The 16,006-nt window shown below is 52.2% G+C and overlaps 1 long non-coding RNA gene across 1 annotated transcript; it reads left to right on the top strand.

The window, feature by feature from the left end:
* Positions 1–7,230: 7,230 nt before the first annotated feature.
* LOC146198565 (uncharacterized) lies at positions 7,231–15,650 on the top strand. The gene is made up of 3 exons (XR_014704722.1): positions 7,231–7,397; positions 14,745–14,951; positions 15,585–15,650. It is a non-coding gene; the product is annotated as an uncharacterized LOC146198565 (long non-coding RNA).
* Positions 15,651–16,006: the final 356 nt, after the last annotated feature.

Genomic DNA, 16,006 nt, shown 5'->3' with positions numbered 1-16,006 from the left:
CGCTTTGAGCTTCCCCCGCCTCGCAGTTATCGTCCTTGCGAAGGTGGTAAGCCTTCAAGTCTGCGACGTGCACCGGACCAGCGGTTTCACTGCTCGCCAACAACCGCAGCTGGTAGGTGAGTGGCGTAGTCCGTGCCGTAACTTCGAACGGTCCAACCCACTTGTGCGCTAGAGACGCGGCGAAACCACGCGCTGCATTAGTAAGCGGGTGCGTTCTTTTCAGTACCAAGTCGCCCGTGGTGAAAACGACGTGACAACGACCTTTGTTGTACTAATCCGCTTGCTCCATACGTGCGACATCGAGGTTTTCACGAGCCGCGCGCTGCGCTGCCTCAAGGCGCTCGCGGAGCTTTGCCGCGTACTGCGCAAGCGGAGGGGGCGCGGGCCCCGCCGCGTCAAGTAAGGCGTTCTCTAGCCTAAAAGCGATCTCTTTCCCAAAATTCAAGTAAGCAGGTGTCATACCCACCGACCTGTTCACGGTTCTTCTAGTGGCGAACGCGAGTTCGGACAGCCATGCGTCCCAATCTCTGTGCTGCTCGGTCGTCGCGTCCAGCATACTCTTAACATTCCGATTCACACTCTCGGTTATGTTGCTCTAAGCGTGGCAGGGACTCATTTTCCTGTGGCGGATTTGAAGCGCCCTACAGGAATCAACAAAGACTTTGCTTGTGAAATACGAGGCATTGTCTGTAATGAAGGTCGGAAGGGAAACCGAAACGAGTGAATGTCTCCAACAGTTTCTCCCAAATCCGTTCTGACACAAGCTTTCTAAGGGGGAAAAACCTCAACCCACTTGGAATAGGGGTTCGTTATTACCAGGATATATTGGTGTCCGCGCGCGGAGCAAGGGAGGGGTCCCATGATATCGCACGCGACCACTTGCCACGGATAGTAGCTAACTACCGGCTTCATCATGCCAGCGGGCTTCCCCGCCCGAGGCTTGGCTACCTGGCAAACAGGACATGTACGGGCGTAACCCAGCACATCCTTTCTCATACCTGGCCAGGCCACGACATGGCATAACTTGTCATAAGTCTTACTGCCGCTGCCAGGGCCTGCCAGGGCTGAGTCATGAAGGTACCGGAGAAATCGTTTCCGCAACTTCCTCGGTACCACGACTCGGAAGGGGGATGCAATCCCCTCTTCCTCGTCAAGTTGGGGGAAGTAGCGGAGCAGTAAGCATATCATCGCCCAGCAGATAAGCGTCGTACTTGCTCTCAGTGTTTCCGGTGCAAGCTCCACTACTCGCAAGCTATGTCAGCACCCGCTGGCATAGACCGTCTGCTTTCTGGGCCTCAATTAGCTCTTCCCTACTGACCGCTACTCCCCAAGACAGATTTCTCCCTGCCTCGCTTCTTGGCAGGCGAGTAGTCGCCGCCACCAACTGCTGCGCCTTCTCTCTCTCGCAGCAAAGCGCGGCAACTCTGCCCGCCTCCTTTCTCTCTTTAACTACGCAGGGAGCGACTCTCGCGTCCGCCCTCTCCACTAGCGGCGACGCCGCTTTCAGCAGTGCTGGTCTGCGCCTCTTCTGCACTTCTACCAGCCTTCAACGGTGCGCTCGATAAAGCATCGGCCACCTTATTAATGCTTCCGCGGCAGTACTCAATAGCGTACGTGTAACTTGCAACGTCAGCGCCCATCTCGCGAGTCTGCCTGCGGGGTTTTTTAGCCTCTTTAACCACGAAAGCGCCTGGTGATGTCTGCACGGTGAAAACCGCTCAGTCTAGGTATATGTCGAACTTTGGCAATGCGAACATCATCGCCAGGCATTCCTTTTCGGCCACGGAGTAATTCCGCTCCGCCGATGTGAGCGTGCGGCTAGTGAACGCGACAGGGCGCAGCTTGCCCTCGTGTTCCTGCAACAAAACAGCTCCTACACCGGCATCACTAGCATCTGTCTGCAAGATAAACTGCTTGTTCAGGTCGGGGAGGCGCAAACAAGCGGTGTTCGCTATCGCGCGAGCCAAGGCAACAAAAGCGTCGTTCTGTTCCTTGCCCCAGACCCACTTCGAGCCTTTACGCAACAGCTGGTTCAACGCCCTAGCGAGCTCTGAACAACTAGGGACGAATTGACTGTAGAAGGCAACCATTCCCAAAAACCTCTGCAAGCTTTCACGTCCGTCGGGCAGGGATAATTCAGAATTGCCTGCAGTTTGTCATCGTTCGGTCTCAAAGTGCCATCATCAACCACAAATCCCAAGAGGTTCACTCTCTTTTATGCCAACTGCACTTTCTTTGGGTTGATCGTTATACCCTGCACGTCTCATTCTTTCAAGAACGGAATTCGGGTGAATGAGATGCTCTTCGAACGACTGTGAGAATATCACGACGTCGTCCAGGTACGCCATCGTGTAGTTGAGCCTTGCATCGCCCAGCACGATGTCCATCAATCGCATGAACGTGCTCGGTGCATTAGACAAACCAAACGGGAGTCGAGTAAATTCGAAGAGCCCGTGGTGCCAGGTGAATGCGGTTTTCTGAATGTCACCTCCCGCCAGCTCAATCTGCAGGTACCCTCTGCTTGCATCCAGGACTGTGAAAAACCTTGCGTTCCCTAACGCGTACATCACAGCCTCGATCGACTGCAAAGGGTACGCAACCGTAATCGTCAGTGAGTTGAGCTTTCGATAATCAACACACAGCCTGACCGAACCATCTTTCTTTGGCGCTAGAACCACTGGGGACGCCCAGGGACTTTGAGAGGGTCTCACCGTGCCGGTATCAATCATGTGCGCTTAACGGCCGCGGGTTACATCAGAAAGGGGGCGCATCACCCGTTTCGATCTCGTGCTGAAGCAAGTCGGTTCTTCCTGGTTTCTCTGTGAAGCAATCCGAAAACGGGAGTAAAGTTTCCACGAGCTTTCGGCGCTGACTACCGGTTCCTGAGAAGGACGCGGTAATTGCTTCTAATGGGCTACCATTCAGTGTCGCGGGGGAGCCGTCTGCCACACAAGCGTGGACGCTCGCCCGCTTGGGCGACGATTTCCTGTTTGGGTGCGCTAACAAAGGGAATGAGGGGGGGGGGGTGAAGGGGCTGTAACGATAGCCGTTCTCCCCCATGTCAAGCACAATGCCTTCGCTCGAAATAAAATCTCTTCCCAGAATAACTGGTATGACTAAGCCGGGCAGATAGACGAAGTGATGCCTTGGCTTCCTGCCGTCAAAACGCAGGACCAGACGTACGGCTCCCTCTGCTTTTGCCGTCCCTGCTGCTAAGCTCAAAGGGGTTTCGGCTGGCCTGACACGGATGTTACATCTACGGCAGGCCTCGAAAACATCATCACCGACCAGAGACAGAGTTGAGCCCGTGTCAACGAGTGCCGAGTAGCTTTGACCAGCTAACCGCACTAGCATAAAAGGGCTCGAGCGCGACAACATTCCTTGTGCTCTGCAGGCGAGGGGGACAAAAGCTTCTGCGCCGCCGGTGCGGTCACCCGGTGACGCGGCGTGGGAGTACATTTCCCATTTTCCGCCGTGGCTTCCACGAAATTCTCCCGCCGACGGCGACAGGTTGGTATTACCAATTATTGCCGCCTGCGGTCCGCGTTTCCCTGCATACGCCTTACTTGACACTCTCGGGCCACGGGGCCCGGCTGGTTGCAATTCCAGCAAAGTCGATCGTTCACCTGCCACGCGGTCGGGGGATGCCACGTTCCACGAAGCGGTTGGGGACGTCTTTCCCCTCTCTCCGCGCCTATGCGGAGGTCGCTGGCGTGCCCAGCTCGACGACGCTGCTCGAACGCGTACGGGTCAAGAGCGTGAGGAATCACGGAGCCTTCCTCTGGCCTTTTCTGCCCTACCGTCATTACGTCTGCGCCACTGGTGCGCGGCGCGGAGTCTTGACCTCCGGCCCAGGCTCATCGCGGCGCTAGCGATTCGGCTGGCCTTGGGGGGGGGGGGGGGGGGGGGGGCTGGTTGCGGAATTCAGCGAGTAAATCCGCCTGCACTACCTTCGCTTCCTGTGCTAGGGCCTCGAGGTTTGCAAAACCACGTCCCCGCAAATACGGCTTGAAGCGCGGATGGCATTGCCTCATCACGCGCGCGACCTATTCCTGATCGGTTGCCGTGGGATCTGCCCTCTTGTAGAGCTCCTGCATTGCTCGTACATACTCGAGGATGCTCTCCTCTGGGGGCTGTGTGCGCAACGCTAGCTCATCAAGCATCCGGCGTTCGTAATCTGGCGGCAAGAACTCGGCACGGAAGCGATCTGTGGAGTCTGCCATCGACTGGAAGTCCAGCTGACAGCGTCTCCATCGCGCCGCGCTCTCAACAAGTGCTACGGGAATTACCTGCGCTAACACCACGTCGTCTGGGGAACCCAGTGCCGTCTGATAATCCTCGAGTTCTTGCAAGAACTCGTGGACTGATTCACGTCCGTGTAGCCGGAAAAGGAGGGAACCTCTACATTTATCCGCGGACGCGAGACTGTCGCCGCAGCTGTGGCTTGGTTGGCGCTAGCCACCGAACCAAGCTGACGGGTGAACACCGACAACATTTCGTTCATCTGCCTCATCAGGGCGGTCGCATCGCTAACCTGCGCAGACTCTACCGCGTCCTTTACCTCACTTCCGGACGCAATGGCGTCCGAAGCGGCGACCCTATCTGGCACGTCTTTTCTCGGAGGCATTGCACTCAACAACTAAGGCCGGACGGGACCCTACACGCGCAAGACTACCACCTAGCCCGCATCAAGAGGCTAGTCACAAAGGCTAATCGCGGCTACAACACTTCATAAAACTAACATATCCAAAAAAATAAAACACAAACCGCCCGACACTAAAAAAACACGTACATAACCCAAAACAAAATTAAAACACTGTACAAACACTACTATACTACACTCCGCGTCGTCTACGCACACGATAGCCCTAAACTCAAAATGGCGTCGCGCCTATCATACAAAGGACCGGCCCGTCGTGTTGCCGTGCGCTGCCACGTCGGCAGAGAAATCGTCCACATGGGTGCTAATTCAGCCCCAGTTGGGTGCCAGTTGTGGGCGATTTCTCTGCCCGAGGGATGCGAACGACAAATACACAGCGGGCCGTATAACAAACATCTTCAATCTCACGTCAGTGCGGGGGTCGTCCAAGGCTGTGCGGGGTCGTCGTCCTAGGGGCTGCGGGTCGTCTCCGTGGAGAAGCGCCAGGAGCGAAGAAGCAGGAGCGAAGAGCGGGCGAGACGGCGGCGCGTGCCTTCCTTTATAGCCCACTCGCGCGGGACCGGTTATCCCCGAACGAGCGGGGAGAGGGAAACAAGCAGCGCGCAGGGAGCATTGGGAAATGGCCCGGCCTTCGAATGCGCGGCACGCCACGGGCCCTACAGATATGCCGCGCTGGGCCCCACAAGGGTTTGCCATCTAAACGGCAAAGCGGGGTGTCTGGGCCCTGTATCAGGCACACAGCCCTAAGAGAGCCAAGCTCCGTGCCGAAGGGCACTTAAACTCATATTCGACCGTCGTAGGTTTAGAGCCAACTGCCTCCCATAGCGTGTGAAGGCGCCCAAGACACAGGCCGCAAGCTGCCTCCCACCATCTTCCTTTTCCTTTCTCATCCCTATATGTGCAAAGGATATCGCTTTCCCTTTACTTTGACACTAGCATTCTAAAGCAGTTGGCGCTGCTGACGAGGCCGACGATGGTAAAATGCTGAAATAAGCTAATAGCAGCTAACGCTCTCAGCGACGGACAAATAGGGAGAAAGGACATTCTGTTGTCCGGTTGCTTCTTAGCTACTTCCCGTTGCCTTTTTGTTTACAATGCCCTACAGTTTGTCCGAAAGAATGATATTGATCATACGGTGCAATCCCTTTCTTCGCTTTGCGCTGATCGTGAGTGCGTACCTCCTCGAGGAGAGCAAATTGTTGATCTAACTTTGATGAGTTGGCCCTGCCTAGTTCACTGCGTTCTGTGGTCTGTGGTCCTCGGTTACTTTCGGAAAGACTTTAATCCGTGACGTCTAGTGGAGTGCTGGATTACGCAACCCGTGCCCCGAACACCTCCAACCAGCCGAGACTCCAGCCCTCACAGAACTCCTAGCATCAATATTAAACCTATGCATCAGTCTAGCCGACGGCTTCGAGGTCTTGAGTCAGAATTCATGCCTCTGCAATTTCACCGTAATGCGAGGACGCCACCATCTGCTCTTCCACTACTTTCGGTGACCTCCACAACCACCCATGATGATGCGGGACGATACCTCTGCGCCGTCCTTCGGGTTGCAGCAGCCGCGTGAGATACCGACCTTCCAATGGTTTCCAGGCGGTGACTCAGAAGACTGGCTAGATAAATTTGAGGGGGGGTACACGGTAAAAAAAACGTATTTTAACGCAGACAACTTCCTTAAAAGAACGTCAAACGGTTCTGTTTTCCTCAATACGTATTGAACATCCGAGAATTGGCGCACGGATGAAGGAGAATGTCCTTATAAGCATTTCAGACACTTCCGTGTTACTCAATAAGTATTGAACATCCGTGAATCGAATTTCAGGCGCTTCCGTTTTATTCGATACGTATTGAAAATCCGTAAACCAGGCATGAATGGAGGAGGAGTTCACGCCACTGCGACGCCCGCATGCCCAAGTATGGTAGATCCCCAAGCATGCACACTGTACATGCTCCCACGCCGGGCTGGGCTTCTCGAACCACCTGCACACGAACAACATTCCAAAGCCGCGCATCGTTTCTCCTCTGGCCGGATGCTGCTGCTGTCAAGCATAGTACACACGGCAGCATCACCTAACGCGCAAAGCAAAGCGCTTTCGGCCGGTGACCGGAGAAGCGCTTTCATCGCGGCCGCGGCGGCGATGTTGCAATGGAGTCAAAATACAGGTGCGCCTGCCTACTATGCGGTCTCAGTGTAAGTTGAGATCGAAACGTCCGCTGGCGTACATTTTTTTTTATTCTTTCGTTCACCTCTTCTCTCCCGGCGCTGCTAAGGCGTCCACCGACAAGTGAGAGGTACTGCGCCATTTACTATAAAAACAAATAGAAAACTGCTCTAGAAGTCGGCGTTCCCAGGCTCTTCGGTTCTCGCCGTGTCGGCCGATTCGATGTTTGTTTTTTTAATCGCGCCTTGTACGTGTCATCTCCCAGCGGAAAACAACGTTCTTACGCCTTCGCGCTTACTCTGCACCGTCTGCTGCAGGAAGCCGCCGGCGCCCGCACCGACGACTGTTTCGTCCGCTCGTCGCTAGGGCAATGACGCATGCACCGTAGCGGTTGCGCACTGCATTCTCGCGCCTTTTTCAAGTGAGCACAGGGCGTGGACGTGTGGAGCTGAACGTCTGGACTGCGATACTGCATTGCAACTTTTTATCTTTGACGAACCAGCCATCTTGTGCGCTTGCGAATACATCTGGATCACCCACAAGCAAAAAAAGATAACGTGTTCGCCTAACAGGTGAGAACAATCTTACAATTGTTTTCAGGTGCATCTCGTGACTGGCGTCGTACGAATGTCCAAGAGCAGTGTTGCGCGCTTCGCAAAGGCTCTGGCAGTGTGAACGTTTTATTCAGTGAACAATTTCGATACAGGGCGCGTTCTCTTTACAGTCTTGTTTATTTGCATTGCTCATATGATTTTCGTGTCTCCGCATGATGAGTCCAGACAGAGGAACTACTCGGACCATATCGAAACTGTTCTATAGCACTGTCCGACTAAACGAACGTCCGATGTTGAGCGGTACTTAAGCAGCACACAGCAGCACCTTGGCTTGTATTTTGGTCAGCTGCGGTGATCAGACTTAAGGAGGCATTTGTCAATCACGAACTAAGCCGCTCGTTTGTACCGTGGAAGTTTGTTTTAAACTGGAGCTGTTCGACTGCAGTATCCAATATTAGTGCGATAGCGTTAAAGTTGCCGATTAGCAGAAAGTCCGGCTAATTGTAAGTGAAAAATCAAGGGGGTGGCTTTGGCAGGTGACATGACATGGTGCTGATTGTCCAGAGGGTCGTGCGCGGGGTGGTCTTCGTATGAAAACTTGTTTGTAAATTATATTGTCACGATATTGGCGACTAGGGCTAGGCTATCAGAGCCGGTGCAGGTGGAATTATAAGGTCCAAGCTTTAGGTACGTCCTTCTAGTCCGGAGCCGATTCACTTCGTCCTTTTTCTCCGAGCGCCACTTCAACGTCTTTCGCTGCGAGCGCCCCCTGGCATTCCTCCCTCCTTAAGCGTGACGCACACGGCACACGTGCACACAGGTGGACAAAAGCAAACGAAAAAAAAAAGTTTGCAGATGCCGTCTTTCAGTTACCGCGTAAAATACGGCTTCATGCGTAGGACATGAACTGTCTCTGGACGAGGTAGCCGACGGCCTCTCTGCTCTGGGCCATCTGGGAGGACCTCATAGTTAACGTCGCTGAGGCGCCGCAAGACTTTATATGGTCCGAAGTAACGGCAAATCAGCTTTTCTGATAGGCCACGGCGTCGAACAGGAGTCCACACCCACACCTGGTCCCCGGTGTTGTAGGAAGCTTGTTTGTGGCGGAGGTTGTACCGGCGTGAATCCTTGTCCTGTTGCTGGGCGATGTGAGCGCGTGCTAGTTGGCGTGCTTGCTCAGCATGTTGGGCAAAGTGTTCGGCGTCAGTAGAAAGCTCGGTATCTGTTTCGCAAGGGAGCATTGCGTCCAGCATCGTCCGAACCTCTCTGCCGTAAACTAGGCGAAACGGCGTGAAGCGTGTCGTCTCTTGGACTGCCGTATTGTACGCGAATGTCACATATGGTAGGATAGCATCCTAAGTCTTGTGCTGGGCGTCGACATACATCGCCAGTATGTCCGCAATGGTTTTATTAAGCCTTTCAGTCAGCCCATTGGTCTGCGGATGGTAAGCAGTAGCTTTTCGATGTGCCGTACCGCTGAGATGAAAAACTTCGGCCATCATTTGTGAAGTAAAGGCAGTCCCTCTGTCAGTAATAATACAGGTCGGAGCACCGTGCCGCAGCATGATCTGGTGTACAAAGAAATGGGCAACCTCCGATGCTGTACCACTAGGTAACGCTTTGGTCTCGGCATATCGAGTCAGGTAGTCTGTGGCGATGATTATCCAGCGGTTGCCCCCGGAGGATCGAGGGAAAGGACCGAGAAGGTCCATGCCGACTTGATCAAACGGTGCGCGTGGTGGTATTATGGGCACGAGAAGGCCTGCAGGCTTTGATTGCGGAACCTTCCGACGCTGACATTGCCGACAGCTCTTAACATAGCGCTTAACGACAGTTGCAAGGTTAGGCCAGTAGAATGTTTTTCGTATTCTAGCAAGTGTGCGAGTATAGCCCAAGTGACCAGAAGTTGGTTCATCGTGGCACGCGGAAAGGATTTCCTCTCGCAGAGCTGCTGGTACCACGAGGAGGTAGGTTCTCGAATCGGATCTAGAGCTGTGCTTATAGAGTACACCACTTCTCAGGCAGAAAGTTGAGAGGCTCCGAGAAAAGCACTTAGGTATTGTGGCTGGCTGACCTTCTAAATAATCGATCAGGGCTCGTAACTCTGGGTCAGCACGCTGCTGATGAGACATATCTGAAGCATCAACAGCTCCGAGAAAACTGCCTGAGTCACCCGTATGTGGTGAAGCGAGCTCGACGGGCGCACGAGAGAGCGCGTCAGCATCTTCATGTTTATGTCCGGACTTGTAGACTATAGTAAGGTCAAACTCCTGTAGGCGAAGGCTCCATCGCGCCAGGCGGCCGCATGGGTCACGCAGGTTGGCCAGCCAACACAAGGAATGGTGGTCAGTGACCACTTTAAATGGGCGACCATAAAGGTAGGGGCGAAATTTTGCACCCGCCCAAGTTATGGCGAGGCATTCCTTCTCAGTAGTTGAATAGTTCATCTCGGCGCGGGATAAAGCACGGCTGGCATAGGCGACGACTCGTTCCACACCCTCTTGACGTTGCACGAGAACCGCCCCAAGGCCAATGTTACTGGCGTCAGTGTGGATTTCTGTTTCACCGTGCTCATCGAAATGGGCTAGAATAGGCGGCGATTGGAGACGGAGACGCAACTCGGTAAAAGCAGCTTCTTGCTCGTGACTCCAAACAAAAGGGGTGTCTCCCCGGGTGAGCCGAGTCAGCGGTTCAGCAAGATCAGCGAAGTTATCGATAAAACGGCGGTAATAACTGCACAAGCCGAGAAATCTGCGAACAGCTTTCTTGTCACGTGGAATCGGAAATTCCGCAACAGCAGTGAGCTTGTCAAGGTCAGGCTTCACGCCGGCAGCGCTTACGACATGACCGAGGAATTTAGGCTCTTGGTAGCCAAAGTGACATTTCTGTGGCTTAAGCGTCAAGTTAGCGGATCGAAGGGCTTCGAGTACTGACCGCAGGCGTTTAAGATGTTTTGAAAACGATTCTGCGAAGACCACCACGTCATCTAGGTAGACTAGGCAACACTGCCATTTAAGCCCGGCGAGGACAGTGTCCATCATCCGCTGAAATGTGGCCGGCGCGGAACAAAGTCCGAAAGGTAGAACTTTAAATTCATAAAGTCCGTCGGGTGTGACAAAGGCCGTTTTTTCACGATCTCGCTCATCTACCTCAATCTGCCAATAGCCACTTTTTAGATCGATTGACGAAAAGTACTTCGCACGCCGAAGGCGGTCGAGAGAGTCGTCAATCCGCGGCAAGGGGTATACATCCTTCTTGGTTACGGCGTTCAGCTTGCGGTAATCGACGCAAAAACGTAACGTGCCGTCTTTCTTTTTAACTAGAACGACTGGGGAGGACCATGGGCTATTTGAAGGCTGGATAACATCATCTTCGAGCATTTGTTTAACTTGTGACTTAATAACTTCGCGCTCGGTCGAAGAGACGCGGTAGGGGTGCTGGTGAATTGGGCGGACATCATCGAACGTCACGATCTGGTGCTTGGCAATGGGAGTCTGATGCACTTTTGACGATGATGCAAAACACTCTCTGAATTCAAGTAACAATGCAAACAGCTGTTCACGCTGGCTCACCGATAGCTCTGAGCTAATATCGAAGTTGTCGAGGGATGTGGGCGGTGGCACGGTTTCTGTGGACAAGCACTCGGAGACTTCAGATATGCGTTCCGCGAAAGCTACGGAAGTATTCCGAAAAAGGTGTCGATACTCGTGCGAAAAATTGGTAACAAGTACCTTGGACTGGCCACAGTTAAGATGGATCAAACTGCGAGCCACGCAGACTCCCTGCGTCAACAGTCACACGGCTATTGCATCACCATCGTGAAGTGCATTGCATTTGACATTAACGAAGGTGCTGGTTCGGGGTGGCAGCGTGACACTGTCCGCATAAACTCGAAGCACATTGAGTGGTCGCTGTGTACTGCTGAGGGCCACTGCTTTCTCAGTTGAAAACGAGACCTTAAAATCCCGGAGGTCAATAATTGCGCCATATTCACGAAGAAAATCTACGCCCAGAATTAGGTCACGTGAGCAGCTTTTCAGAACGAGGCAGCTTACCACAAATGTCGACTCTTGAATTTGAACCCTGGCCGTGCACATGCCTAGAGGAGTAACCAGATGACCACCCGCAGTGCGAACGTGTGTGCCAGCCCACGGAGTCAAAAGCTTCTTGAGAATCGCGGCAAACTGGCTGCTCAAAATAGAATAATCAGCGCCAGTATCCAACAAAGCTCGAACATGGCGACCATCCAGTATTACTGGTATGTCCAACGACAGCTTCTCGCGAATATCAGGCTTCTGAGTGTTTGAGTGCTCTGCATCGGTGTACGCGGTATGCTTCACCTGCAATTCGTCGTTGTTGCAGGCGCGTTGTTGCGGTGTCCGTTCCACCGGCAATTCTTCGTCGTTGCGGGTGCGTTGTCGTGTCATCTGTTCCACCGGCAATGCGTCGTTGTTGCGGGTGCGTTGTTGCGTCGTCTGTTTCACCGGCAATTCGTCGTTGTTGCGGGTGCATTGTTGCGTTGTCTGTTTCACCGGCAATTCATCGTTGTTGCGGGTGCGTTGGTGCGTCGTCGAGGTAGCGTTATAATCGGCAACCGCGGACTTTTCCAGTGTCGATTCGTAGAGTTTCCGTGTCCGCGTCGATGGGGGGTCTCCCGCGCAGCGATGTCCAGCGAGCCTACCCCCGAAGGTCGCTGGTTTCAGTTTTCCCGCTGGGGGCTGGGCAGGTCAGGTCTGATGTCCCGTACCCCTCCGCTAAGCAGGAGTGCTGGTCATATATTCGAAGAAACGCCTGTTCACCGCACCAGCCGCAGGCAACGAGGCCTACCACCTGAGTTTTCCCCATCGGCTATGACTACCGGCAGCCACGACGTCGTCGCAATGCCTGGAGCGGCCCCTACTTACGTGACGATTCAGAACCCCCGCGTCCCAAAGACCTTTCACGGGGACACCTATGAAGACGTCGACGACTGGTTGCAGCACTACGAAAGGGTAGCTACCTTCAACCTCTGGGATGACGCCGCCCGGCTTCGCAACGTATACTTCAGCCTTGAAGATGGCGCTCGGACATGGTTCGAGAACCATGAAGACCAGCTGTCATCCTGGAGTGAGTTCAAGCGTCATCTTGCGGCTGCTTACGGTAGCTCAGATCGCCGCGAACGGGCCGAACGCGCTCTCCAATCTCGGGTTCAAATGCCCAACGAGACGGTCGCGGCATATATCGAAGACATGACACGCCTCTTCAAGCGGGCAGACCCTACAATGTCCGAGGACAAAAAGCTGCGCTACCTTATGCTTGGCGTTAAAGAGCAGCTTTTTGCTGGCCTGGCGCACAGCCCACCGAAAACTGTCGCAGAATTCCTTGCGGAAACATCCACAATAAAAAGAGTGCTTCAGCAGCGAGCTTCGGCACAGAATCGTACCGTCCACGCCACCTCCGTCTCTGCCGAGTTACCATCGCATGGCATGGACGCATCGGCGCTACGTGAGCTCGTACGTTCGATTGTGCGCGACGAACTCAGACTGCTGTATGGCGCACATCAACCAGCTTCTACCTCCATTGCGAGCGTTGTCCGCGACGAAGTGCAGCAAGCGCTCCGGCCTCCGTTTCCAAGCGGTGAACCTCACCCTGCTCCTCCCCTTACGCCACCTGAGTGCCAGCGTCCCACATACGCCGAGGTGCTACAATACTCGCCACCCCAGTCGCCGACCCTAATTCCTGCTAACGTAGCTGCACCAACAACACCGGCCCCCGTGATCCAGTACGTAACGGATTCCCGACAGTCTAGACGGAAAGCAGACGAGTGGCGTACCCCCGACCGACGGCCTTTATGCTTTCACTGCGGCGAACCAGGACATGTCTATCGGCGCTGTCCCTACCGTCGACTGCGCCTCGAAGGTTTTTCCGCCGATTCTCCGCGGCCTCGCTACGGCGAACGGCCCCGAGCCGTTGAAGATTTCCTCAATGACCAGCGCCGTGGTGTTCCGTCTCGTCTGCGGCAATCTCGATCACCGTCGCCCAGGGCTCGCCCTTCGCCATCTGCTGCGAGGTCCTCATGGGCAGCGCAGGGCCGATTACCCAGCACCTCCACCAGATTTGTCACGATATTGGCGACTAGGGCTAGGCTATCAGAGCCGGTGCAGGTGGAATTATAAGGTCCCAGCTTTAGGTACGTCCTTCTAGTCCGGAGCCGATTCACTTCGTCCTTTTTCTCCGAGCGCCACTTCAACGTCTTTCGCTGCGAGCGCCCCCTGGCAATATGACAACTTATGTTTTATTATAGCGTTAAACCGGATGGTGCTGAAATATGAACAGATGCCCCAGGTGTGCGCAGAGCTTTTCTACATGGCTGGCCTACTTTTAACATTTTTCTTATTATAGTAGTGTACTCGATGGTGTCTTATGTCCAATAAGCCCATGCGGTGCTACGTTCAAGAACTGTCGAACCTTCAGAAGCCATGTCTTCGGCACCACAGAAGCCATGCTGAAACGGATGAAGCTAGTGTTAGTGTTACATATTGCGGACCATTTCAAATAGAGAACAGAGTAGAAAATTTGCATCGTGGAACACCGGCACTGCAGCAGACCAAAAAACAAGTTAAGAAAAGTAAGAGCAGCAGCTATGGCTGTCAGAACTGGCAGCCTGTTCAAAAGCCAATTGCCGAAAATGACCATGAAAAAATTAATTTTTTGAAAAAGGAAGGAAGGAAAACATTCAGAGATATAGACGTGCCGCTTGCAATGGCGTACATGAAGGAAACATACTTTTGCCAACGGGTGTTCATCAACTCGGCTAACCCAGTGCATACCACAGCCCAAGTGAAAGAATGGCCATTGTTATTTCACAGACCATTCTTCTACAGTCTTGCAAATAACCTTCTTAGGTAAGATAAGGAGAATGGCTGCAGTGTACAAGTTAGAGTTGTGGATATTCAGTTCTGCTGACTGATATGTGAAGAAACCAAGCTATGCTGTGAAAGATCTTGCTTTTGCGAATGAAAAATTTGAGCATTAAAAGTACAGATCTTGTGCAGAGCAGCGAAAGCTGTGGAAATCCTAGGCTGGTGAAGATCTGCAGCTAAATTTAATCAGTAAGATGTAAATGGGCATCATTTTATGAGAACTTTTAAATGTTTAATTTCTTCCCGATAATTTGTTTCTTTGGTTTAGGACTGCCAGACCCCCATCACATTCAATGGTGATACTATGATAGCCGTAGAAAAATGGTAGCATACTGCAGTGTTTCTTGCTGCAAATTTAAATTTCTGCATACATGTCAAAGCAAACATTTGCCTTTTGCCATTGAAGCCTACCAATAATCTTTGCTTGCCAATGATGAAAAAAAAATGTTTTATTTTATTCCAGGCCACATTTCAGGACAGTATTGCAACATGCGCTCCACTCCTTGTGAAGTACCTTGACAGTGCACCTTCAAAGGAAATCATGTACCTGCTTGCAGAGCGGCAGCTCCAAGAAACAAAAAGCAACATAAGAGCTGAGGCAGATGTGGTAATGCCTCTCCTTGCCGCATACTTCAAGGACGACCCTTGTGCTCTCTACCGCATCTTTGAAGTGAGTTATAAACCCCACTGTACTTCAGTAGTGAATCCTGAGCAATCCATTTTGGAGATTGTAAAATAATGTGAAACTATATTGTGGTGCCAAGTATAACCTAACAGCCTTCTTGGCATTATTCATTGCAACTTGGAACTATATGAAAGAAAGAAGAAAGAACTATAATTATTAAAAGCCTTGATTATTTCCGTTTGACTTCCCTTACTTCTTTTCAGTATGCTTGTTAGGTTCGGTAGCTACCATTTGCTGGCACCACTATTCTCTACTTGCAAGACTGATGCTTATGGCTATACGGAATAAAAGCATGGAACCCATCAAGGAAAGGAAACTCCTTAGTTGTAAAAAGAAAAGGTGCACCTGTCAGTGCCGTTTTATTTTTGTTGAAATGCTTAGCATCTGTAGCATGGAATAGAGAGCTGCATCATTGAAGTTAAATCTGCAGGTGACTGTCGGAATATCCGCAGCTGTATTGTTTGCCGCGTATATGTCCCTAGAAACCAAGGGATTCGGTGCATCGGCTGAGTTAAGAAACATAGCTATAAAGTTAGTCAGTTATCACTGTTTTGGAGCACTATAAACTGTTCTTGTTCGTTACCACATGAATTCGATTTTACTCCCGTCTCTTATCAGGAAGGCACGAGCATTACATCGAGGATCTCCGATTTGCCGTCCACGCCAGTTATAGTTGTACTCGACAAGCTTGATCATGGTATTTATTATCATGCTTTGTACGTATGGATGCGGCCGCAGATTGTGGGGTCGGACTAATTTTAGTGATCCATGCCTTTTCCTGGATTGCTTCGCTCTTCATTCACAAAAAGGCTAACTAACCAAATTAAATTACGGTTTAAATTTTGGGAAGCTGTCTTCATAGGTTACGAGATATTGTCATATATCTAACCAATGAGTATGGGTATATGTTCTTGTAAACTGTAGATATGCGAGCATTATACAAGATGTGTTCCTATTTCAGTCAAAATGACCATTTGAAGGCATAGACTTCCTAAAAAGAATGGGACAAAGTTGCCCCTTCGAGTATTCAAATAATGATT

Source organism: Amblyomma maculatum, chromosome 2, assembly GCF_055883805.1.
Source record: "Amblyomma maculatum isolate TAMU_Amacu chromosome 2, ASM5588380v1, whole genome shotgun sequence".
NCBI classification, from domain to species: domain Eukaryota; kingdom Metazoa; phylum Arthropoda; class Arachnida; order Ixodida; family Ixodidae; genus Amblyomma; species Amblyomma maculatum.
The sequence above is the reverse complement of the archived record's forward strand: the minus strand, read 5'-3'. Positions and strand labels throughout refer to the sequence as shown.